This window comes from Lissotriton helveticus, chromosome 10, assembly GCF_964261635.1.
Source record: "Lissotriton helveticus chromosome 10, aLisHel1.1, whole genome shotgun sequence".
Classification (NCBI taxonomy): domain Eukaryota; kingdom Metazoa; phylum Chordata; class Amphibia; order Caudata; family Salamandridae; genus Lissotriton; species Lissotriton helveticus.
In genome coordinates this window covers 903728089-903755077 of record NC_136071.1, presented here as the reverse complement: position 1 = coordinate 903755077, position 26989 = coordinate 903728089, and the positions used below count along the sequence as shown (strand labels likewise).

The 26989-nt window shown below is 42.6% G+C and overlaps 1 protein-coding gene and 1 long non-coding RNA gene across 3 annotated transcripts in view; one reads left to right on the top strand and one right to left on the bottom strand.

The window, feature by feature from the left end:
* The window catches only part of CNTNAP2 (contactin associated protein 2), a 2169461-nt gene that overhangs the window by 1727811 nt on the left and 414661 nt on the right, over positions 1-26989 (bottom strand). Inside the window, exon 1 of one of the 2 annotated variants that reach the window (XM_078663548.1) lies at positions 24569-24781. The exons of the other annotated variant lie outside the window; for it this stretch is intronic. The gene's annotated coding sequence lies outside the window, so the exon portion shown is untranslated. Of the gene's footprint in view, positions 1-24568; positions 24782-26989 lie in introns of those variants that run through there. 2 annotated transcript variants of the gene reach the window in all.
* The window catches only part of LOC144784624 (uncharacterized), a 199635-nt gene continuing 197544 nt past the window's right edge, over positions 24899-26989 (top strand). Inside the window, exon 1 of the long non-coding RNA XR_013601687.1 lies at positions 24899-25063. This is a non-coding gene — a long non-coding RNA (uncharacterized LOC144784624). The remainder of the gene's footprint in view (positions 25064-26989) is intronic.

The following is a 26989-nucleotide window of genomic DNA, read 5'->3' as shown; positions in this document are numbered from 1 at the left end:
ACTAGGGGCTACAGGAGTGTTCAATCATCCCAACTCCATCATCTTAGAAACCTCATCTTTGATGATGGCCCTCACAGGTAAGAGTGGTGAGGTGGTGGGGCAGTGGAGCGGGTTAGGGGGTTCGACATTCAACGACGAGGGAAACAAATTAAAAAAAGAAAACCTTTGTTTTCCTTTTTTAAATGTAGGTTTCACTCATCATCTTTTATCAAATCCTTCCTACCCTACTGCTCTTACCTGCACAGGCTACGCCTAATGAACAAAGTCCACTCATGTTTGTGTAGAGAGTTTGGGGCTGCCCCTGAACCTCTGTAGATCCCTCTCAGGAGTCAGTCCAAATGTACTAAGAAGTATGGCCTTCATGGGAGTGTACGGTGTTTGATCCTCTACCTCTAATGTCAGTAGTGTGTTCCTACCCACCGTGGGCATATATCTCTCCAAGATACTCCCTCAGAGCTCCTCAGGAACCTTGTGCACCCTTAGAGCCACCTCATAGGTGGAAAACCATTTGTCGATGACAACCCATACAACAAAACTGCGTCCCAAATCCTTTGGATGAGACCTCAAGCAGACACTGCAGGTATGCTGCCACCACTACTGCTGGGCTCCACTTGCATTGCTTTAATGTCCAGCTTTCTAAGGCTTAGCTCCTGGGCTGTTCTTCTTTCCTCCATGGCCAGCATCTTCTCTTCTAAAGCTTGCCCCTTCTCCAATTTGGTACCCATTTTCACCTTCTCTAGTTTTACAGTCTCTAGCTTCCTCTCCTCCCTCTTGTCCTCCAGCTCCTCTGGGGAGAGGTTCCTAGATGACACAATGCTCCCTATACCTGGATGGACTTTTAGTCCTGGGAGGATGTTCCCTATCTCCCCAATAGGTTGCATGTCAAGATCGTTCCTCCTCATTACCAAGTCAGGGTAAGTCAGATACACACAATAAATTAACCTGTGCTCACCCTGTGGTAGCTTGACACTTAGCAGGCAGGCTTAACTTTAGAGGCAATGCGTAAAGTAATTGCATAACACTTCAACAGTAACACAGTGAAAATACCACAACAAGACTCCAAACCTGTTTAGAAAATAAATTATAATTTTATAAATAAAACAAGACCAAAACAACAAACTGACAAACTCCAGTCTGTAGAAGTCAGGATATTATTTTCTAAAGATTAAAAGTGAAGAAATAGCACTTAGAATCAATAAAAGCCTATGGGGTTATCCCGTCGCACTGGAGAAAAGTAAAGTAAAACAATTAGGCCGATTATGATGAATTGCAGGCCAGATACAGAAGCCACACAAGGCCTTCTGAACAAAAGTACCTTGATCTTGCTTGCAACAGAGGGATAGGGGGTGCAGCCGAGCGATGGGTCGAGGTGATGCGCTAATGTTCTCCAAGTAATATTGGTGATACACCTGTATCAAAGACAAAGCACCTGTTCCGAGATGCGTTGGTTCCAAAGCCAATGCACCACGTTTCTCCATACAGTCGAGGGGATGCCTCAATCATTTCTCTAAAGTGGCAGCAATGCAGTGGTTACAAGGTGTCGGTTCCGATGGTGATGCACCGGTTCCGTTCATGCAAGAGCAGAAATGCATTGATTCTGTTTAGCAGAGGATGCATCGGTTTCACTGAAGCAAGCCCCTGGATCCACTTCCACTGGACACAATAGCAGGGGATAAGACTTTGATATCCCTGACTGTTAAAAAAGGAGGCAAGCCAGTCTGCCCTTGGGGATCACTCTGAATTCAAATAAATTAGTCCAGTTCTTTCTCAGCAGGGCAGAGGGTAGCAGGCAGCAGTGCAGCACAGCAGAAAAGCAGCTCATCTAGAACAGCAGTCCGGGAGAGTGGCAGTCCTTGTAGCAGCACAGTAGTCCTTCCTCCAGAGTTCTTCACAGGTCCAGTAGTATCTGATTTGGTGGAATCAGATACCTAGTACTTATACCCAGTTGTGCCTTTGAAGTGGTGGTGACTTCAAAGAGGAGCTTTGAAGTGTACAGGGTTCCTCACACCCAGCTCTGGCTCCAGACTCACTACAGGGGGTATGCAGCTCTTTGTGTGGGTACATGACAGCCTATTCAGTTGTTTTAGCTCCTCCCTCCCATTCTGACCAGGATGGCCCATCAGGATGTGGATGGCCCCTCAGTCATACCTAAGCTCCTTTTGTTTGTGTCTGTCTAGATGGAATACACAAACTCCAGCTGTCACCCACCCCAGACGTGTTTGGGAGACAGGCCACAGGCACATAGGGGTAAGAGCAGAAAAATGATATATTTCTAAAAGTGGCATTTTTCAAATGGTAGTGATAAATTCGTCTTTACTAGTAAAGAGTATTAAACATTGCCATTACAATTATATGAAACATGATAGATCTACTTCTTCTCAATCAGGAATTACAACTTATAAGTGTAATAAGGAATTCCCAATGTTAACTTATGAGAGGGGTAGTCCTCCCAGCAGTTAAAATGAAATTAGGAGTTTTGAACCACAACGACATGTAACACTTAAAAAGTACTTGTCCTGCCTTTTATTTACACAGCACCCTGCCTTACCCAGGGTATACCTTAGGAATGACTTATAAGTAATACAATGGGAGTTTAAAGCTTGGCAAGGGGTTTAAAGTGCAAGTCGACATGGCAATAAAACTGCACACAAAAGCTCTGCAGTGGCAGATCTGAGACAGGTTTAAAGGTCTACTTGTGTGGGTGGCACAATCAGTAGTAACATTTCATTAACAGGCCCTGTGCACATGCAGTGCACTCTACTAGGGATTTAGAGATAAATTACACTTGCCATGTTTGGATAAGTCAATCAAACCATGTTTTAGGGGAGAAGCACGTGCACTTTAGCACTGGTTAGCAGTGGTAAAGTGCTCAGGGTCCTAAGGTCATCAAAAAGAAATCAACAAAAAGATGAAACAAACAGGAATAAGGTTTGGGAAAGACCATCCTAAGGCTGTCAGGTCTAATATCACTGTAGGTGTATTCCAACACTAAATTCTTACATGTATCACTTTAAAATCGTAGACACCCTACCTTGTGGGCTACAAGGCTTGTTTAGGGGTGACTTACTTAATATTTAAGATAAGAGTTTGTTGCTGTCAGAAAGGGTTATTTTGACAGGTTTAACTGCAAATTTAAAAGCTGCAGCAGTCAGATCACCCACGTAAGCCTCAAGCCATTATTTCTTTGTCAGCCTAGTGGATGGAAAGATATTTTCTGCAGGCTTTAGTTGACATGTAATTTTCCATGGCATTGATGTATTTTTCTGCAAAATGTAGCCTTACTGGAAAGGTAAATTTGCAAATTGGGGTTAAGCCAATTTTACAATGTTTTAGGGTAAGCACAAACACAATGCGGACTGGATCGCAGTGCCCCAGTGTGCAGAGCTAAAAAGTAATACCAGTCATCAAAAATTGGGGGTGATCATCACTCAAACAGGACTTTTCTCACAATGAACAAAATAGATAAAGGGTAAATAATTGTATTTTATGTTAATATTGCTTTCCGTGGCAGTGGCTGATTGTTCTCCATACTTTAATCTTCAGTTAATGCTTGCTCATAATTCCTTTCTGGTTGTTACAGTAGATCACTGCTTTCCAATTTATTTCACAACCACAACCCAATTTTTAGATCGACAAACATTGTGATCCACCTACCTTAAAAGGACATAAGGTGGGCAGCTTTTTATTGTAACTAAAGCATCGTGTGGTAACACACTGTCAGTTACAGGCAACACATTTTCTATTGGCACTACATTTGCAAAGACATGCAGTTTAACTGCTAAAACTATATAGCACACAAATGACGATGTGCCTGAAATCGGATTTCTCTGAATATTTATCATTTGTGCATCACTAAGTGAAGTGTGGCCTAACAGCTAGAGCGGTCAACCCTGAAGCCGGAGAACCAGGTTCAAGTCTCGGTAGGGACACTCAACATCCTGTGATTCTGGGTAAATCACTTAATCTTCCTGTGCCTAACAAAATGAACGTGTCCGTCTGTAACGCAACTGGTGCTCATGTAAAGAGCTCTCATACCTTTGGGTCGAATTTGTTCTATATAATACTCCCCCCTAAAAAAAAGTATCTTGATTTGTTTTAATCCTCTATTTCCAACATGCATCAGAATTAGAAAATTGCTTTTCTTTTTTGCTTTCCTCACTGCTAAATGCATACAATTCATTCATAGGTATTTACATGTTGCAAAAAACATTCTGCAGCCTTTCCTTTCACACTCCTTGTACTCCAGCAAGATTGTGAGATAAATCACTGAAAAAAACTCCTCTATCTTTACAGTCAGAAAAGTAAACATCTATCCCTATGTTAAAAGAAAAATCAGCAATTTCTTAGTAGCCATAGCCTGACGTTTGGCCTCTGACTTTAACCCCTTCGCCGTGGCGCGAATTTCTCCACGGCGCGTGGGAGTGGGGGGCGAATGCGGGGCTTCTTTGCTTGTGACGGAACCACGCTGTCATGAGTCACGGGTGGCGTGTGCTCATGACGGCGTGGTTCCTTCCTGGCCCCGCCCGCTCATTAATTCAGAATTAATCCGCGTAGGCGGAGCGGCAGCCGCATGACGGAACCACGCCGTCATGAGCATACGCGGCCCGTGGCTCATGACGGCGTGGTTCCATTACAAGCACGGAACGGGTTAAGGCATCAGCGATTGTGAAAAGAGAAACCTAATTTAAAGGGATTTTTGTTTATTGCTTGGACTTTCTCAACCCACCAAACATTGGTCGGTTGTGACCGACAGTTCGGTAAACACTGCATTAGACTATAATGCCAAGAAAATGATACATAGTGTAAGTTACATGATGTTGGAAATTGGGCTACTAGTTAAGGAGGGTGAAACCCTACTCAAGCAGAAATCACAATTCCTGTCTGGGTGAATTCCCAAGCAACCCTAAATTAACATGCTCTTAACCCTGTGATAGTTTGGCACAAAACAGGCAGGCTTAACTTTAAGGCAATGTGCAAAGAAGTTCTGCAGCATTTGAAACAGTAATAAAGTGAAAATGGAACACAAGAAAAATTCCTCAACAATATAGAAAACTAGAGTACAATATAACAAATCATTTGAGACCAAAACAAGAAAAATCCAATTAGTAAAATCAGAGATATGCAATTTTAATATTTTAGATAAAAACTGTGCCTAAAAGCACAAAATGTCAACTGTGGTAATGTGGATGCGCCGGACAGGGACAAATAATAATAATAATAATAATAATACTGAATTTTATAGAGCGCATACAGCTACCTCCGTAGGAAGTGTCCCGGCGCTAACATGAACAGTGCGAGTCATAGTGCAAAGGGACTAAATTAGTGCGTAAAAAGCCATGTTTTCAAAAGACTTCTGAAACAGGGTTCAGAAGGTGCTTGTTGGATTACCTGTGGCAGTGTGTTCCAGAGTGATGCCGTACTAGCGGAAAAGGCTCTGCCACCCAGACGCGCCCTTTTCACTCGCGGGACTTGGAGATGAACCTTATAGCTAGACCTTAGAAGTCTGACCTGAGAGTATTTAGGCAGTCGTTTTTTTAAATAATTTGGACATGTCCCATAGAGGGCTCTATAGGCCAAGGTGAGCGCCTTAAATTGTATGCGACTTTCCACAGGTAGCCAATGCAACATACGCAAGTGAGGAGAGATGTGATGTCTAAAAGGGACCTGCCTCAGTAGTCTGGCCGCCGAGTTCTGGACGATTTGCATCTTTTGCAGTAGAAACTTCGGGAGACCTAGATAAAGGCCATTGGCATAATCCAGCCTTGAAGTAATCGTGGCGTGGATGATCGTTTTGCGGCAGCTCACCGGGAGCAGTTGGAGGAATCTGCGTAGGCTCCTCAGTTTGCCTATGCATCCTCCGACAACCTTCTGTATCTGGGGGGCAAAAGACAGGCCATTATCCCATGTAACCCCCAGATTTTTTGCCTTTATCCTGGGAGATGGTGCGGGACCCATCTCGTCCGGCTACCAAAACTCAGCGGGGGGTGGGTGCTTGTGCCAAAGAAGATCACCTCTGTTTTGCCCGCATTAAGCTTCAGCTTGTTGGTTTTCATCCAGCAGGCTATGTCTCGAAGGCAGCCCTTGCAATTAGAAAAGGCTGCCTCGGAAACCTCAGAGAATGGGAAAACCAACTGGGTGTCATCCGCGTAAGAAATTGCGGTGACTCCCCAGTTGGCAATCAGGGTGAACAGCGGGGCCAAATAAATGTTAAAAAGCAACGGGCTCAGGGCAGAGCCCTGTGGGACCCCGCAGTTCAATCTCCTAGAGTCTGAGGAGAAGGTGCCCAGGGCCACCTTCTGCGATCTATTAGACAGATAGGAGTGAAGCCAGCCCAGAGCCTGAGCTTGGAGGCCGATCTCAGACAGGCGTTGCAATAACAAAGTCACAAGTTCAGGCTAACCACGATGGAGAGTGGGCCGTACACAGGTACCAAGTTAGCCCCGTCTAACAAAGTACCTTAAATCTAGGTTGCAGAGCTTTGCGAGATCCCATGTCAAAGATGTCATGCAACAGCAGTTCCAAGGAGCTGCAAAGCTGGGATGCAGAGTCCAGGCCGTTGTCGAGGAAGCCATCGTCGAGAGGCTTGTGATGTAAAGTCCTGCATAGAAGATGTATCATGCACTGGTGGTTCAAAAGAAGCTGTGGGGCTGTGATGTGGAGTTCTGCGTCATCCATGAGGATGCCATTGGGAAGGAGCTTGCAATGCGTAGGCCTGTGTTGAGGATGCATCACGCAGTAGCAGTTCTAAGGAGACAAAGAGCTGCGATATGCGTTTAGAGTCAGGAATACGTTATGCTGAGTCAGTTCTGATGAAGCAGTGAGTAGATGCACCATGCTGCATTGGTTTTGTTGCACCGGACCACTGCTGGGCTTGTAGGGCACATTCAGTCCCTCTTCCAATGGTCCAGGGCTGAGTTGGCACTACTTGGAGAGGCAAGACTTGCAGCAATTAGAGTCTAGGTGGGCATCCAAGATGGTAGGAGCCTTTTATGTACCTGAGGCTCTGGAGTCACTCTGGTGGGCTGAGGATCAAGAAGCCAGTCCAGTAGTTTTACTCAGGCAGCAGAGCAACAGAGTACCAGAGTTTCTTGTAGTACTGCACAACAGTCCTTCTGAGTCTCCCACAGGCCAAGTGGTGTAAGGAAGAGTTGGGTCCCAGGGTCCCTTATTTGTACCTGGTTCCATCTTTGAAGACGGAGAAAGTTCTACAGGTTACAACTCCAGAGGTGTTTTGAATTTCCTGTCTCTCTGCCCTGGCCCCAGCTTCTATGGGGTCACAAAAGACTGCCATCAAATACTTTGTGAGTGTGCCCAGTCAGATCATTTGTGATAAACAAGTGTGGGAGGTGAGAGGTCCTCTACCCCATCAAGTCAGAGATGGCCCATACTGCCAACACCTATTGCCATTTGTCTCATTGTTTGGGAGCAATACACAAAATTTACTGCCAGCTACACCTAGTCATGTGACCCAGGATACAGGCAGCAAGCACCAAATGATTAGGCAAGAAAATGCAAACTATCTAAAAGTGGAATTTTTAGAACTGTGATTTAAATTCCAACTTTACCACGAAAGAGGGCTTTAAATTAAATTCTTTAGATACCAAACTCGATATTCCTACCTATTCCCAATTGAAAGCTATCACTATTAAATGTAATACGTTAACCCAACTTTATCCACGAGAGAGGCAGGACTTGCAGGAGTGAAACATGAATTCAGGATTTGTTCGCTAACAGGACGCTCTCTGGGCTTTTTAGGGCCTTCCCTAGGGATGACATATGTATAAAAATGGATGGTTTAGGCCTGGCAAAATATTTATTTTGTCAGCTCAAAATGGCAGTTTAAAACTGTACACGTTATGTGCTATGGCTGGCCTGAGACATGTTTAAAAGGCTACTTAATTGGGTGGGACATTCAGTGCTGCAGTCCCACTGGTAGTATTTAATTTATAAGCCCTGGGTACATGTACTACCACTTTACTTGGGTCTTACAAGAAAATTAAATATGCCAATTGAGTGTAAGCCGATTTTAATATGCTTAAAGGAGAGAGCACAAGCATGTTAGCACTGGTTGGCAGTGGTAAAGTGTGCAGAATCCTAAAAGCCAACAAAAGCAGGTTCAGAAAACAGGAGGGTGAAGGCAGAGGGTTTGAGGGTAAACCTGCAGATAGGGCCAAGTCCAACACAATCTCCCTCCAGCCAAATGCCAGGGTAGACTAAGCAATTCCTTGATGGGCGTCCATGCTTAGGCGACAGAACTTGGACAAAGGCCCTGTTATGCAGATCAGTAGCCAGTTCTATACCTCTTTGAAAGATCCTGTTTCAGCTATATACACAATGCCAGCAATACCAAACGGACTCCAAAAACCAATGTCGCCCAACAAAGTAAATACAAGGCCGATAGATACAAAAACTCCTTTGGGCGTCTTGTTGTCCAACGTAGAGAGGGCTAATAGAACTGAGGAAATATCCAAGTGTGAGGAGGCTGCTCTGGGGAAAAACAAAAACAGGATACTCATTCAAGCCCAAGTGCATAATGAAAACACAAAGCACGACTCAGTCCAAGAACAAGGAAAAAAGAAACCATTAACACCTGCAAGAAAAACAAAGAGGCCCTCGGATCACCCTATTGAAGAGCATCCAATAAAACATTCTCCAAATAATAAACTGAACAAAAGAGAAAGGATCTCCGCAATGCTAGCCCTATCAACCAGTGACATAAATCAAGATCAGACAACGGCGGGAAACCACCGGGCCGAAGACAATAACAACGAATGTCACAACACTAGCATGCATGATGAAACATACAAGGTACCTCCACACAGTCATTCAACCCCAAGACTGGACTTACACTTAAGTCAAATAATGAAAAAATCTACAGAAGAACCCAAAGAGGTTAACCCCTGGTGGGAGCTTCAAGAATCCACACTACACAAAGGGAGAACCACACCATATAAAGACTACTTGGATATTAACGCAACTGAAAGTATCCCAAAGGGAATAGAAATTCATGACAAATCAGCACTTATTGTAAAGGAGGACCTGAAAGCAACGGACTGGCATACAAAAAACTTGCAAATCATGGAACTGTCAAGTAAAAACATAATCGAGATATCCAGTGAAACTAACCTGGAGGCGGTTATCAAGGCACTAGCAGATCCACCAAACGTGCTTGATGTAGATGCCCAAAAAGAACCCTCAGTAACAGAGATCCCAAGTGTAATAATAATAAAAAGTCCCGAAATATGCTCTGAAATACGACAAAATATAATCAACGCCAACAAGAAACAGTGCCAGCAAGAAGTAGGGCATGACATTAATGAAAACCTGGAATCTATAATTACACTACATAGCGCTCTGGGGGGCATAGTGGAAACTTCTATCAAAACTCTCAACATGCAGTCAGATAAACTGGATATCCAAATACAACTTATGAGCACAATGGCGGAATACATATCTGGTATAAACAAAAAGTTAGACACCATGGCCAGCATATCTAACATTATCAAGGATCAGATTCAACCCTGGGCTACACCTCAGACATGTACTTGCCACCCAATATTAGAAAAGTTAAAAGATTTGCCATCAATACTCAAAGACATACTACAGGAATGCAAACACGCTAACCAGAGCAACAACAGTACCCTAACTGGATGTGATCTTACCCCCATAGACGTTCGCAAGAGAAATCAAAAGAATGACGTATCCAAAACTGGAAAGAACAATGTAGATCAAGCTACAGCACCGGTACAGTAATCAGCGCAAAATAACAAACAAAATGCACTAATAACCATATCTGACGAAACAACAGAGGAACCTAAAACAACAGGCGGAACCCCTTTTATTATACCAACCAATCGTTCTAAACCAATTGAAACAGAGCAACTAAATCAGGAAGGGGAAAAAACCCAAAACAACCAGAAAGGTTTAACCAAGCGTCAGAAAAAAAGGGCAAGGAAAAATAGAAATCAGCTGTCAAATTGTTTACCTGCAAATAAGCAGACTGGCTAATTTTCCTATTTTTGACCAGGCTAAAATCAAACCAAAACATGAACCTAACTTTAAAGAGGGGATACGCCAGTTATCGACCGGGCTAGGAAAAGAATGCAAAATCTGGAAGACCCTAGAAGAAAGCAAAAAAACCATTGATCAAAAGCCCTAAGGATACGACCCAAATGACAACATAAAAAAAAAACCCGCGCAAATAAAGGGGGATCTCCCGGCGAAAAATCTAGGAGTCGAGAACTCCAGGAATACTGACTACTTGATTTCACCAACTGCCGTAAACTGCATTAATTGGAGCACGGACCAGGGACCCAGTCTTGTTGCACAATTAAACAAAATTACAGAGAGTCAGCAGTGCGAGCTGTGCGAACCACAAAAAAAATGAATGTAACTCTTATCAAAAAGCGTGCACTTTTCATGAGGATAAAAAGCATCCTACAAATGGGAATGAGCAAAACGAGCACAATCCTAATAATCGTGGGCCCCTCTGGATTGTTGTTAAAAATGCGGATAAGAACCAAAAAGCCCCTTCTATTCTCGTCACCATTCCAAGTGACAATCCAAAAGTAGGGAAAAGTGACCACAAGAGTTATAGACAAGTAACAACAAAGGCAGATAGAAACACTCACGATCAAATACAACCAACAATAATTACGGACAATAATGTTAAACAAAAGAACTTAGAAATAACTAATGCCGAAAGAACGAGTCCATGCCTTGAAGTTACCCCTATGGAATATTCGCATCACACAGAACAGGTTGATCCGAAAGGAACAGGCCGTGAAATAAAGATCAGTGGATCAATCACACAGATTCAAAACGATGTACAAAATCACATAGTAAAATATCTGCATGTTAAAGTAAAGGACAACGAGCCAGCAAAATCAAATGACAAAAACCAGATTATCAATGAACAAACAATAGAGAAGGCAACAGTAACCACAGGTAAAATACTTCTTATTCCCAACTACGAACCTCAAGGCTCGCAAGACTTTCTAAATCGAGGGAATATCCTTCATCTAACATCTGTAATTCCAAGCCTCAGCCACCTAACATCTGCGGATTTATTATTTATTAAATTTATTCCTTTAGAGGGCAATGTGGCAAAGGAAGGCACGCTTACTACCTGGAGGAACGTAGGAATAGTAAAAAGTATTCTTGCTGAAATGGCCAAATTTGAAGAGTGGGGAATTACTTTAAAAGAAGAAATAAAAAAGGGTTATCCATCGCCCCTGCTAAGAAGGTGTGGGAAAAGAGATGACCACAAAAGTCGATCTACACATTCAGTGCTGCAAGGTGCCAGGGGGTGAATCAGTCAGCAGCAACTACCTGAGGCAGATACTGAGTATTAACGCCAATTGAACCCACTGCCAGGAGGGCGAGATCGAGGGAAATTCAATATAACTGCTCTCCTGGAACATCGTAGGAGCAAAAGACATCCTAAATAATAGTAGAAAGACAGCCACTTGGGATCAATACAACATCATAGCACTGCAGGAAACATGGTTACCAGAGCCAATTGACGTACCAGGCAGATTATGCTTCCATGTGAGTGCGATTCGCCCTCAGCGTTATGGGCGCGCTGGGGGGGACTTTCGGTATACTTATCTACTGCACTGAAGATCAATGCCTCTCAATTGGCCGCATCGGCACTTGACATGCAAATTATTAAATTGGAGAATGTAAAAAGGACAAAACTAGAACCCTTATTTTAATCAACATATATGCCCACCCGACAAGCGCAATTAAAAAAGAACTCTTCCAACGTGTTGTCAAATTTGTATCTAACATCCGTCTTGAACAACCGAGTTGGGAGATTATTGTCACGGGAGACTTCAACACAAATCTCCTACATCACCCGGAAGAGGAGGACAATATTGCTGCTGCAAATGAACTGTGGGATGTTGAACTCCAGGAGATTCCATTGGTCAAGAAGACAGACAAAGTGGGTAGGCAGTTGATGTGGGACCTTGAACGCCTTGTACTACGGGTAATAAATGGAAGAGTCAGCCAGGACAAACCTCCTGCTCCCACCTATACAGGCTACAATGCAAACTCTATCCTAGACTACACAATAGTAACATTACCCCTGCTAAGTCTTATCAAAAACGTTCAAATACTCTGCTCACTAGACAGCGATCACTCAATGCAACACATTGAGATGAAACTGACCACCTCTAGGCACTTAAAAGCACCAACAATAGCAGGTTCAACCACAACAATCAATCTGAAGCGTTTAAGGTGGATGAGCAACACACTTTCCCAAATAGCGTTAGACGCTAAGAAACAGCTCAAAACGTTCACTAAAGAGAAGGACCTGTGCTTAGAAACCTGGTCTGACTTTCTGGAGAAGCTACCTAGGACTAGTACCAACTCTAAAGGGAAGACCTTTCCCAAGGCCGAGACTAAATTCACAAAAACTACACTTTCAATGAGAAGGTACTTGCAGAAGCTCACAAGACGAGCACAAGGTCAAGGGACAAACCCAAGTATCTGGCAAGAAGTTCAAAAAATAAGAAAACATTACAAGAAACTTATCTGGATTGAAAAAAGGAACCAAGCAGACGACTTCTGGACAAAACTGCTGTACAACATAAAAAAATCAGACTCTAGGGCCTTTTGGATGCAAGTCAACTCTATGAATAGAACAACTCAACCTATAAGTACGACTTGTATATCTGAAAATGATTGGGCCCAACACATAGTCGATACCTTTTCGATTAAATTACCAGCACACCTGACCACAATCGCAATAACCACAAGAGAAACATCAGAGGATGAATGCCGAATACTAAAAATAATCAAGAAAAGCAAGCAAGATTGTGCACCCGGACCAATTGGCATCCCGCAGGCAATTTATAAAGAGGACCCCCAGTTTTGGGCCTGTAAATTCAATCTCCTGTTTCGATCAATAAGTAACACAGGTCGAATCCCGGAAAGCTGGAGGGGTGCCATCATTAATCCGATCTTCAAGGGGGAGATCGTAAAAATCCAACTAATTACCGCCTGATAGCCCTCATTGATGCGGAAGCAAAATACTACGCATCCCTGGTGCTAGCAGATCTAGCTCAATGGTCGGATTCGAACAACAAAATCCCGTTAAATCAGACAGGATTCCGTCGCGGAACTGGCACTATGGCAAATTCTATGGCACTGTGCCTAATAGCCGAAAAAAGTCTACAAAACCATCAGGAGCTTTACACCTGTTTTGTGGACTTTAAGGCGGCCTTTGATCGCGTAAACAGGAAACTATTATGGGCCAAACTGAAACAGCAAGGCCTGCCAGATTCAATCTTAACGCCAATCATTGACCTGTACACTAACACCTGGATGCAGGTTAAGATTGATAATGGACAGCGGTTAACCCGAAAGATTGGCACCTTTGATGGATTAAAGCAAGGCTGTGTGTTGGCCCCCCATCTCTTTAATTTATTCATGGCCGATCTAACAGTAATACTGGACCAGACCAATGCTCATCCACCGTGGCTAGGAAACCTGCGTGTAACACATCTATCCTATGCCGATGATGTGGTGTTGCTAAGCCAGACAAGAATAGGCTTGCAGTGCCTACTGCAAGAACTGTCCAGATACACAAAACAGAATTTACTAGAAATAAACAGCACAAAAACAAAAACCATGGTTATAACTCGACGCCACAAAGCACCTCCAATCTTTATGATAGATAACGTCAAGCTAGAAGTGGTGAAAAGTTATATATATCTTGGGGTACAACTGGACAAGCGTTTTAATTTTTCTGCACACTACAACGGCATCGAAAAAAAGGGCATGGCACTGTTGCATGCTTTTAACACCTTAGCAACTAAACTTAAAGGACCTCTGGTTTCCCCCTTGCTAACAGTAATGAAAGCAAAGCTACTCCCAACAATAGCCTACGGGAGTGTATTACATCACGGCAATAGCGCGCAACTCTTAGACAAAGTACAAATGAAAATCTACAGGCGCGTATTTGCGTTACCAAGTAATGCATCAACCGCCCAAGTAAGACTTGAATTTGGCTTACAATCACAAGTGTTGCTGAAAAAGTACGAGACTATCAAATTTTGGTACAATGTCTGGATGAACCAGGATATTGCGGTCTATCGTGCCATGTGGGAAACAATTCACAGGCGTCCCAACTCCGCCTATGCCAAATACCTCAAACAGTCATTAGAATCAACTGAGTCGGTTGCTCTTTGGGAAACCAAACTTCCAGTACAGGCATTTAAACAGGTGGTAAAGAAGGCAGCCAACAGGCACTCGTTGCTTAATGATAAACTAGCCTTCAGTCATCGAACCCATGCTTGGATGACAATCCAATCGTATAAAAAATCTGTACCTGCAGCCTACCTAGACCTTGCTTTCTCACCATTCATCAAACGCAAACATCTCAATTTAAGGTTAGGTAGCTTTCCAACGAATTCTGACCAACCTAAATGGAAGCTCCAAGAAAGTGAGGAATGCGATCTATGTGGCGCAAGAAGACAGGATTTCACCCATTTGATTTGCATTTGCCCGGCCTTGATTCAGGAACGTCGGAGCTTGTTAAAAGACAAGTTTAATAAACTTGGAATTCGCACTTGCCGGTCTGCGATTGTACAAATCCTATGCTCGGTAGACCCACAGCTTATTTGCAGAGCAGACAAACTTATTACCAACTTTGAGAAAAGGCGACTATCACTGGCAAAGATTTGAACTAGCAATATGTTCAGATTTAAAAAAAAAATGTGTTTTGATTAACTGCTCTTTTATAATATTTTAAATTTTATACAGCGGTGTTAACTTTCTGCTTTTTAAACATTGTGATTTTTGGTATTTTGTAATGGTTTTTATTAACTAAACAATAAAGTTATTACAGTTGCTTCCCACCCTCAACCATTCAGTGCCTTGCTGGCGTAATTAAGAACATCCACCCAACTCGCTCTGCATCTTTTGCCTATCCCTGAACCTGATGCAGTACTTATCTGGGGTTAGTTTAAACTTTGTGAGAAGGATGGTTTTCATTGGGATGTACTTCATCTGACCCCCCCACCTCTGATGTAAGCAAGGTAACCCTCCTCGATGTAGACATGTGTTTCTAGTGTGATGCCCCCAAACTCTTCTGGGACCCTGTGCATCTTATGGGCTACCTCATATGCAGAACACCACTTGTCTATGTCACAAAGCTGGGCACCATATCTGTAGGTATGTGAACATTCTTGTTTCCACATGCCCTGTTGGTATGCTGCCACCATTGTTGCTGGACTCCACTTGCTTGGCTCTGAGTACCAGCTCTCTGAGACTTAGCTCATGGGCCATTCTTTTCACCTCCATGGCTAGCCTCTATTCCTCTAAGGCTCTTTCAGCCTCAGCCTTTTCTTTTGCCAAGGCTCTCTCAGCCTCAGCTTTCTTATCCACTACCTACTTGAGCTTGTCCAGCTACAGCCTTAACTCTCTTTGTGACTTCCTATTCTCAAGCTCCTCTGGGGACAGGCAATGTGAAAATACACTGCTAACCACTCTGGCTCAGGACATGGGTCATCCCCTTCCTCTTAGTGCTCCATCTCTGGGCTGGTATCCAAGCCCTGCTCATCTATATCATTGTCCTCATTCTCATCATCTGTTGCTGTCTGCAACTGGTGGCCCTGCATCCAGACCCTCAGACCTTTATGAAGCTCCAGTTTCTTGGTCCCTTTCTTGGTTTTTGCATTGGACATGGATTATACGTACACGGAAAATTAGCTTGGAGTAATTATGGGAAAGCTATCATGTGCTGCTATTTAATTTGATAGGTTATCAATTGTTGCTAACTAATTCTGCATATTACATTAATAAGGCATTAACTATGTATATTGCTTTAGTTACTGTTAAATTGTATTTTGGTACTGATGAAACTATTTTTATACCTGTTTTTATAAATATCTTTTTAAAATAGGCTTAACTTATGAACTTGTAAACATGTAAATAGGATGAGATAGTGTGTTATTTATTCTACCTTGTATAATTATAGTTTTTTTTCTATTTATGTGTGTATGTGAAATAACTCATCATGGACCTGTTTTGCTGTGGGATTGTGGGTGGGGTATCAAACAAAAAAAAAAAAAAACTATTCTTTCTTTTAATTGTAGAATGTCTTTCATGATTGAAATATATCGAATAAAGACTATTTTGAATTTGAATTTGGTTTGTAGTCCTCTTTCTTTACAGAGCTATTTGCGCTCAACACAGAGTAACTTTACAGGTTGGCCAGCTCAACATCCAGTGCTGCAGGTATGGTCTCAGATAGTCAGGTAGCAATGAGAGTAGGTTTGTAAAAAGCAAATAAGCCAATCAGGGAGAATTTAAAAGTAACTCAAAATGGTCTCACATTATTTATCTGGTATTTAAGAGTACCACAAAATCACTGTGTGGCAGTGCACAAGCATAAGTCCTCATCTCACCGCTGAACACCAATTTTGGAAATTGGGTTACTGGTTGAGAGGAGTGATACCCTGCTCAAGTAGAAATCCCAATTCCTGTCAGTGTAAAGTAACTAGTAACCCCAAATTAACCTGTTCTTTACTCTTTGGTAACTTGGTACAAAGCAATCAGGCTTAACTTAGATGTGATATGTAAAATATTTATGGTGCACTTCAAACAGTAATAAAGTGAAAATACAACACAAGATTGGAGACCAAAATTATAGAAATTCAATCAGAAGAACCGGGGATATGCAATTTTAAAGTGTTAAGTAAAAACATTGCCTAAAAGCACAATCACCAACTGTGGTTTTCAGGTCATGTTGGACTGGGATAAAGTAAAAAAATTTAGGCTGACTACAATGGAGTGAGGGCCCGATATGAGGAGTAAGTTCGGTCCACTGAAAAAAGTACAATAAATCCTAGTTGAGAAACGCTGCGAGATCCTGCATCAAAGATACGTTGTGCAGTGGCGGTTCCAAGGAGCTGTGAAGCTGCAATGCAGAGTCCTGCATCATCGTCAAGGATGCCGTTGACAAAGGGCTTGTGATACAAAGTACAGCTTTGAAGATGCATTGCAGCAGCGGTTCTGAAGATGCTGTAGGGTTGTGATGAAGAGTCTTGCGTCATCATTGAGGATGTTGTTGACAAGAGGGTTGCATCGAGGACGCGTTGCACAGTGGTGCTTCTGCTGAGACTGCGATACAAAGTCTGGTGTTGGGGATGCGTTGCGCTCTGGCTGTTCTGATGTGGCTCAGAGGAGATGCATCACGCTGTGTCGATGCTGCTTCACAGGACCACAGCTGGGCTGGCAGAGCACCTTCAGGTCCACTTCCAAGGGTCCAGGACTGAAGTGGAATCATTTCGAGGGGGGGGCAACACTCATAACAAGTAGAGTTCAGGTGCTGGGTTCAAGATGGTTGGAGTCTTTTCTGTCTCTGAGGCTCTAATCAGGAGGCCAGCCAATGAGCCATTAAAGCCACTCTGATGGTCCTGGGATCAAGAAGCAGGTCCAGTTCTTTTACACAGGCAGCAGGCTAGCACAGCAACAGAGTAGCAGTCCTTCCTGCAGCACCACACAGCAGTCCGTCTGGGACTTTCACAGTTCCAGATGTGTACTGAAAAGTTGGGTCTGAGTGCCCAAATTTGAATTAGGAGAAGGTTCTAGAAGTTTCCTCCCTCAAAGGTGTTTGATATTTCTTGCCTCCCTGCCCTGGCACCAGCTTGTCTGTGTTCATAAACCCCCCAAAAAACCTGGTATCAAACCTTTTGTGAGTGTGCCCAGGAAGAACCTTTGTGATGTGCAAATATGGTAGGTAGAATATGGTATGGGTCACGCACTCCTCCTTATAACTGCGTTGATTAAATTGTGGTGTGCCTCAAGGTATCACCCCCTGACAAGAAGGTGTGGTAATCAATATCCGATCAGTGGCACTTAAGGTAAGTGCCAACTCCTAGAGCACAACGTGGCAACATCAAAAGATTGCGCTTTACACCAAAGTTGTATCAACTATTGTTCATGTTTAATTCACATGGATTCAATGTCATTCACTGTATTTTATTCATTCCAATGCTTTATGTACAAAATCCATTATCATATATGCATGGTTTCACCATTTCCCTCATTTCCCCCATTTTGCATCGGGAAGGGAAATGGTGAAACCATGCATATATGATAATGGATTTTGTACATAAAGCATTGGAATGAATAAAATACAGTGAATGACATTGAATCCATGTGAATTAAACATGAACAATAGTTGATACAACTTTGGTGTAAAGCGCAATCTTTTGATGTTGCCACGTTGTGCTCAAGGAGTTGGCACTTACCTTAAGTGCCACTGACCAAATATGGTAGGTAACAGCTCCTCCCCCTAATCAAGTCAGAGATGGCTCATCCTGCCGGCACCTATTGCCCTTTGTATCACTTTCTGGGAAAAATACAAAGACCAACTGCTCGCTACACCTAGGGGTCGATTCCAATTCGGGGAAAAAAACGTCCGTACGATTTGTATCCGGAGCCCTCTCTGTACGAATCGTACCCGTCCGTCCGAGTCGCGAAGTACGATCTGTATTCCGTGAATCCGTCCGAATTGTCGCAATCCGTACGTATTGCAAGGCTGAAACCGTGAACCGTACGCCTCGTACACATACTGTACGACTCGTACACATGCCGTACAACCCGACGAGTACGATCCGGACTGGGGTATGAGGACGCGATTCGTACGGTCCACGTCAGGTAAGGGCGAATCGTACGGAAAAGCACACAAACACATACACACCGTACGGTCCGTACCCCCCATGATTGCAGGGGTACGCACCGTACCCCTGCGATCATGGGGTGTACGAGCCATACCCCCATTGTACGATCGGTGTACGAGCCGTACCCCCATTGTACGATCGGTGTACGAGCCATACCCCCATTGTACAATCGGTGTACGAGCCGTACCCCCATCGTACAATGGGGGTACAGCTCGTACACCCATCGTACATGGGGTAAGGCTCGTACACCCATCGTACAATGGGGGTACGGCTCGTACACCGATCGTACAATGGGGGTACGGCTTGTACACCGATCGTACAATGGGGGTACGGCTCGTACACCGATCGTACAATGGGGGTATATCTCGTGCACCAATCGTACAATGGGGGTACGGCTCGTACACCGATCATACAATGGGGGTACGGCTCGTACACCCCATGATCGCAGGGGTACGGTGCGTACCCCTGCGATCATGGGGGGTATGCACCGTACCCGGGGGGGCCGTTCCGTACCTGTTTCGGCGCAAACTCTGCTTTTACGGCTGTTTTCAGCTCCCGTAGAAAAAGGGTCGTACGGTGCGTACCCGACACGTATCGTACTTGCTGGGTCATAAAAACCAGCCGGGATCCGTACAGATGTCGCGTACAGCGGGTTCCGAGGGAGAATCGTACCGAGATTAGAGTCGTATGGTGTCTTGTACGACTCGTACGGAGTACGGTTCCTGGTACGAATCGTACTTCGTCGTACGTACGGGGGACGTTGCAGGGTACGATTCGTATGGGAAAAATGTTCCGAACGGCTATTCGGAGCGGTTTTTCCCGAATCGGAATCGACCCCCTAGTGTTGTGCTCCAGGATACAGGCTGCAGGCACCAAATGGTTAAGACAAGAAAATGCCAACTTTCTAAAAGTGAGGTTTTCAGAACTGTGATTTAAAATCTGACTTTCCTATTAAAGAGGGCTTTAATTTTCAATTCTTTAGACACCAATCTTGACATTCACTTATGCTCCCAATAGAAAGTTATCCCTTGATAAATATAATAGGTTAACCCAATGTTATCCCATGTGAGAGGCAGGCCTTGCAATAGTGAAAAATTAATTACATCGTTTTTCACTACCGGGACATGGAAAAGTTGAAAGTACATGTCAAAATTTCTAGATACACTGCTACCTACCTTCTGGGTTGTTTAGGGCCTACCTTAGGGGTTTAATATGTATTAAAAAGGAAGGTTTAGGCCTAGCAAAATGTTTATTTTGTCAGGTCAAAATGGCAAATAAAACTGAACACACAAGCTGCTATGGCAGGCCTGAGACATGTTTAAAAGTGGGTGGCACAATCAGTGCTGCAGGCCCAGTAGTAGCATTTAATTTACAGGGCCTGGCTACATTTAGTACCACTTTACTAGGATCTTACGAGCAAATTGAAAGTGGCAATTGGATTCAGGACAATTTCACCATGTTTAAAGGTGAGAGTACAAGAACTGTAGTACTTGTTAGCAGTGGCAACGTGTGTAGAGTCCTAAAAGCCAACAAAAGCAGGTACAGGAAACATAAGGTTGAATTCACAACGTTTGGGGATGACCCTGCGGATAGGGCCAAGTCTAGCACATGGGCTCTTGTATAATTCATTGTTAGGTACATTTGTTTGACTTCAGTATGATATATCTCTTCTTTGTAGTATGTTTGTAATACGTTTAGTAAAACTAAAGTAGTACTACACAATTACTATAAAAAGCAGTTCACAAACCTATGCAGAGACCCCCACTATTGCATCTCCTATCTTTTCTGTGCGGAGCTCTCCACCACATGTATACATGGTAAACTTAGTAAATATGGGATAGGCCAGGGGGTGTGGCTGGAAAATGAGGACTACATTGTCAGAAATGGGAGTCATTTAGGGAGGGATAAGTGAAGGTTAAAGGAGTGGCATGCAAATATAAACGTATCCCACAAAATGGTAAGCCTATTGCTGTACACAATCCCCAATTCTAAAGCTGCTACAGCCAAAAAGGTCCCAAAACAGTAACAAATGCCCTCCTACCTCAGCTCTGGAGTAAGGCTATTATCACTCATACCACTCACAGGAATTAAAACTCACTCTCTCACATTATAATGCAAGCAGATACTTACTATGACACCCCATAAGAAAAAATATTAAATACAATAAATTATTTCAGCTGATAAAATACATATATGTAGAGTACTTTCTACTGTTGGATTAAGTAAAAAAATAATTTAGAATTTTATAAATAAAAAAATCAACATTTTTTTAATAATTAGGTTAAACTTTAAACAAATAAAAATATTAAGTGAATACAGCAACACTAAATTATTAAAATATAAAAATATGAACTAAATATTAGATGATTTTTTATTTTGATTAAAGAATTATATTTATAAATTAAACAGTATTATATTTTAAACATTTAAAACACATTTTATTTGATCAGTCAAACAGTAAGATTGTTTTTTATTAGTTCTAGGATAATAATTATTTTAAATGAGTTTATATGTTTATAATACATTGAAATAATTTTACAGTTTTGGTTAGGAATTTACAAACTTTATTATTTTTTTCTATATTTTCCCTTAAGAAGAATTATGCCGGGATAGCATGATCTCTGCCTACATGTTAAAAATTACTATTAGTAACTTTTCACTTGTAAATTCCGTTTTTGATGTCACCAACCAGACGTTAGGGTAGGGGAGACATCAAAGTCTAACTCAGAAATGGTGAATAATGATAATGCGTAGACTTACACCTAAGTGAAATAATATATTCACATCAGTAATTCATCAAATCTAAATTCATGTTTGTGAATAGAATGACTGTTTATAGCTTATTTTAAAGTCTTTCAATTTAAATATGGCATAAACCATAATTTTCTCTGTAGTGTGAAAATGTATTCTGAAAAAACATTGGAGACTGCAAAATATCTCTATTCTCTAATCTTTAGTTGTTCATCAAGCCAGCATTCTATATTAACATACTTGCCTGACCCACTATTGTCAAGACACTGTGGAAAAATGCTTACACCTCTGAACACAAGGAGGAAGTGAACATTGAATAGGTTACCATATTTGTTTAAAAATTATATGATCAATCATGTTACAGATGTATTATAATACAATACGTCCAGGCAGGGGGCGTAGCTCTGCAACTCATTCTTTCTCTGGGATTAGTTCTTCCTCACTGCGGTGCTGCATGTAACTGGGTTGGTGCAAGCTATCCTGCCTTTGGCAGTGTACTGGTGACCAGTGGGCTGCACTGCGGAAGTGTCACCCTGCCTTGTGCTTCTACTGATGCACGCCTGCCCCAAAGACTTCAGCCCCCCCCCTTCAGCTGCTCACAGCCCAGCCTTTCAAAACAAGATGTGGCCATTGTGGGCTACAATCCTTCTCCATCTGGGATTTGCACTCCCAACAGCACACTCAGCAAAGTCTCGGCTGAAGAGATCGTGACATTAACTGCTAAGGAGCGCAGTGGGATGTTCATCAATGGTGCATTGAAGGTGGTCAGAAATCCTCTCTCATCAGGGACAGCTCAGAAGTGGAGAATGACTACATGATGGCCCTTAAAATAAAGAGCACCTGTGGGGACCCAATAGTCTTTCAAAATACTTTATTCGGTTTTAAAAGTAAAAAACCATAAAAGTTACACATCTCCGATAAATTATAAAAAAGCACATGTATACATTCTTGATCACAATACACAGATATCCGTTCCTATAACTGTATAGGAGTATATATACAACAGTCAATATTGCAGTCGGCAGGTCACTCACAGCATTGGGGGTTGTGAAGGGTCACATGAAGTCTACAATGGAAAACTGAACGACAAAGTTCACAACATGAACAAGTATCTCCGAGGCATGAACCTCTGAAGTCCCTAGCTCCCCATGGGGGTACTGCTGATGGCACTGGGGAACGAATGGCTAATGAAACTGCCAGCCACCAGGATATAGACTGGCATCATTCCCTGCTTCCATTCACAATCCTGGCTTTCTAGCCCAGCCTACACCAAGTCCACCAAACAACCACTTTCTTAATTCCCTTTGCTGCTAATGTTATGGTTACAGATTAAAGGATCTGAATTTGTATTAAAATATGAGAATTAAACTCTTCTATACAAAAAAAGAATAATACACTACGTACACCATAAACCCTATTGCAAAAAAATTTAAACAATTTGGAATAGGAATATGGTGTTATTTTTGAAGTATGCTTCCTTGAACAGCGACTGTGAACATATTCTGTAAATTAATGGGTACCCATCATTGCATTTTCAATGAACATTAGACATTTTCTAACGTGAAATTAGTTTACTGAATTATAAAGTGTTAACGCTTTGTTTTATGCTTCAGCAGCAAGAGGAATAGAAGAAAAAGCCATGATCAAACTTAGAGAAAGTTAGAAAACATGCTAAATGTATTGTGTCCTAATGTCTTTAATGAACTTTTCATCGTACTCTCTACAGGAATACATTCCCTCAGAGAAGTAGCTATATGGGGCATTGCTCAAAGATATGGGGCACATGCATCAACCTATTTAGGAAGTGCAAACGGTGCGAATCGGTAAATTCGGCCGTTTGCGCTTCCTAAATACGTTTTTGGGATGCATCAAACACTTTTTCAGAATTCGCATTTTTTTGCATTTCTTAAAAATGCGAATGCATTTAAGGAATCGCATTTGTGCGATTCCTTAAATGCAATGCATCAATTAAAAAAAAAAATATGTGAATGTTGAAATTGGAAGTGCAAATTAACACGAGGTTGACCCTCGTGTTAATTTGCGAAAATCTTTCAAAATGCAAAAAAATTCATTTTTTACACTGTCATGTTACAGACACACATGTCCTTAGGACATGTGTGTTTGAAACATGCACTTTCAAGTACATTTCAGGGGTGCAGGGGGGGTCCTTTGGACCCCCCCTGCACCCTTGGAATGCATCAACAAATTGCGAATTCGTAAATGCCTTCCCATTGACTCCTATGGGCCTTTCGGCCCATAGGAATCAATGGGATTTGCGAAAAAGCAGTTAGGAATTCGGTATTTATTTGCGATTCGGTAAAAATTGCGATTTTTACCGAATCACAAATAAATACCGAAAAAAATGATGCATAGCATTTTGCAATTCTTAATTTGCGATTCGGTAATTTTCGCAAATTAAGAAATGCAAAATGTATGAATGATGCATGTGCCCCTATAGTAAGGGCATTTGTGAAACTGCTGTCAGTGAATCTTTCAGGCTAAACAACTTCTCAGATTCATTGTACTCTATCCAGCTATGTATTTATATATTTTTCTACAGTTAAAAATATGAAATTGCACTCTTTCACATGAGTCGTAGCTTGCCTAATAAAAGCAACTACCACAGTGAAAAATTGAAATGAACTTTCACATGAGGATGTTGAGCCAGCAAATGATACAGCAATTTCAAAGTGATTATATGCACCAGGATGTGTATTTTGGGAACCAAAAAGTGAGAGAGGTTTGGCTAGAGGTTAACCTAAAAAAATGGGCATTTCCTTTACATTCTTTAAATCAGAGGATTTGTCTCAGCCATTTCAATGTGATTGTTACAACACGCGAACATTCAACATGTATAGAAATTACCGACGGGTACCAGATCACTGAAGGATTTACAGTGGTTCACATTTCCATGGCTAAAACTCATTTGCTGTCTTAATTTACATTGCATGCCTACCGTAGCACTCAGAGCATTTGAGATACCATTGTCAATGACATGAACTCATTTTCTAACAGAGTCAATTATTAAAAAATCTCTAAAGTGGCAGCTGAGTATTTCATGGTGTTTTGAATGAGGATTAAGATTGGGTCAGGTATTAGTGAGTTTTGCAGCAGCTTACTGGGTGTGAAGGCTCCATGTTCATCAGCTCAAAATGCTTGGCGGATTTCCATCCCTGTTGCACTCATTGTCACTGGTTTTCCGATATCCATATTACTTCGGGGCGTAACACAGGCCCCCGCAGCCCCCGCGTTGCGGGGGGGCCCGGGGGGCCCTCACGCTACAGGGGCCCCCTCTGACGTCACGCAGCATTTACAACTATACACATCCGACTGGGACGTGAATTACATAACTTACGTAAGTTACGTTCGCCCAGCCTTGCCGTTGGTAATTAAATGATGCGCGGGCTGCGTCTACGTGGTCCCCACCATTAGGGCGGAGCATAGGGTTGGCTGGTCAATGTCAATGCGCACGCCGCTTTGCGCACTTAAAAATGCGTGTGCGGTGCGATGGCTCAGAGAGACTGTGCGGCCATACTGTAATTACTGCTAGCCTCTGGATAACCTTGCCCAGTCTTCTGCCGAGCCTGCCACTGGAACTACAGGCCCGTCCACCGGTGAGTCTGTCACAAAAGTCTCTGAGGGTGGGGTGGGCACTGGCAGCATACGGGACATGCCAGTCGCATACATCACAGGGCTAGGCATAGAACGTAATATAGGCCCCGCAGCCCCCATCAGCGCTGAGCGCAGTAGTTGTAGCGTGCATGGGTGCCCCAGTTGCATCATAACAGTCCTGACCTGATAACCTCTTTTACTGAAACAACTTGAATGAATTGTAATTTTATAAGTCCACCCCCGCCAAAAATGTTTCCTCTGTTAAAGTGTGTTGGGGCTGCAGACAGGGAAGGGCCGGGGTGACATTTAATGGGAGCTGCGATCTGCTTCTGTCCCAGGTAAAGAATGTAGGCCCCAGTTTCTAATTATAAGATGCGTCATTCCTAAGAATACAAAAATTGCTCTTTAATTAGGTCGGGCCAGGTATCACTTGCTAGTCTTATCAAGACCGCAATTGCATTTTACTGCCTGCTCTTTTCTCACATGAAGTCACAACCCAGTGACATGACATTCCTGGCAAAATCTTTCGTGGTGACATCCCCCTCAGAGCGTGAGTCATTCCCAAAGACCCCGTCATTTCCCTTTTGAATGGCTCACATCTGCGCATTTCTCCCCCCAGGCCCTTGTTTAGTTAAACTTGGGAAGAGAACATTGCTGGGGAGAAAGCTCTGTGGGTTGATGCATAGGCTGCTGGTATTGGAAGCGGATTTGAAGCGGATTTTTAATTAATGACAGCAGCATAAGAACGATCAGGTTCAATAAATATAGCATTTTTTTGCTTATAGTGCTACGAAGCAACAACACTGCGCCAGCAAGTGCAACTGAACATTAAATGAATGAATGGATATTAACATAAACTCCTTCATTAGGAAAAGAAATAAGGGACATACCCCATAGTACAAGATGAAATGACACAAACGTGATACAAGCCAGACAAAATAAATGACGTTTATAGGAATTATATGCACTTTAAAGAAGCTGCTTTGTTTTGTCTATAATATGTTACATATATCAGTTAAACAGTGCAGAACTGTAAAATATCTTGTAAAATTATATATCTGGTATAAAATTAGGATGTATGACGTTACAACGCAGGCTATTACAACGCCTGCCTTTACAACGCAGTTTTTACATTGCATACCATTACAACGCATAGCGCTTTTGGGTGTTGGATAGTGAATAGTTTAATTTACTATTCCAACTCCAGTCCCCGTGGACACTAGGGAAGGTTATTGGATAGTAAATTAACCTATTCCCTATCCTAGAGCGCCCCCCAGCGCAATGCGTTGTAATAGTTTGCGTTGGGATGACCACGTTGTAATGGTAGTGCGTTGTAAAAGTTTCGTTGTAAGTGATGTTTACCATAAAATTACCGCGTTTAATTGTCTTTCGAAAATAAACATTCTGGTTTTAGAACCTCTCTGAGCTCCATCACAGGGCCCGCTCAAAGCAAGCAGCCCTCCGTTGGAATGGACTTGTTCCTAGTTTGTTATTCAGGTTAAGAAAACAAATGTCTCTCACATACACATACTAAAGGCACCACTCACGTGGGTCCAACTCTGATAAACTTTTCTTCCACTCCCTGAGTGGGCAGCTCTCTGTAACCTGCCCTGATGACTGCAGGGTGATTCTGTTGCACGCCCTCGCTGACAATCGTCCTTACTGAAATGGTGGACGAACAGCAAACCTCTGAGGGCATCCTTATTAAACGAGGCATCGCACGTGGCCTAGTGCAAACATATGTCTCTGAGCTGTGGAATTTCTCTATCGAAAGACAAGTGCTGCTGTATCCATCGCAAAGCGCCTGGAAACGAATGGCGTTTACACCTGGAGGTGGTGCTAGATCTCTTACAAGAAGGGGAAGAACCTTTGCTTGATCTATTGACCACTGCTGAGAACTGAGATCAGCACTTCTGCGCGTTGGAATT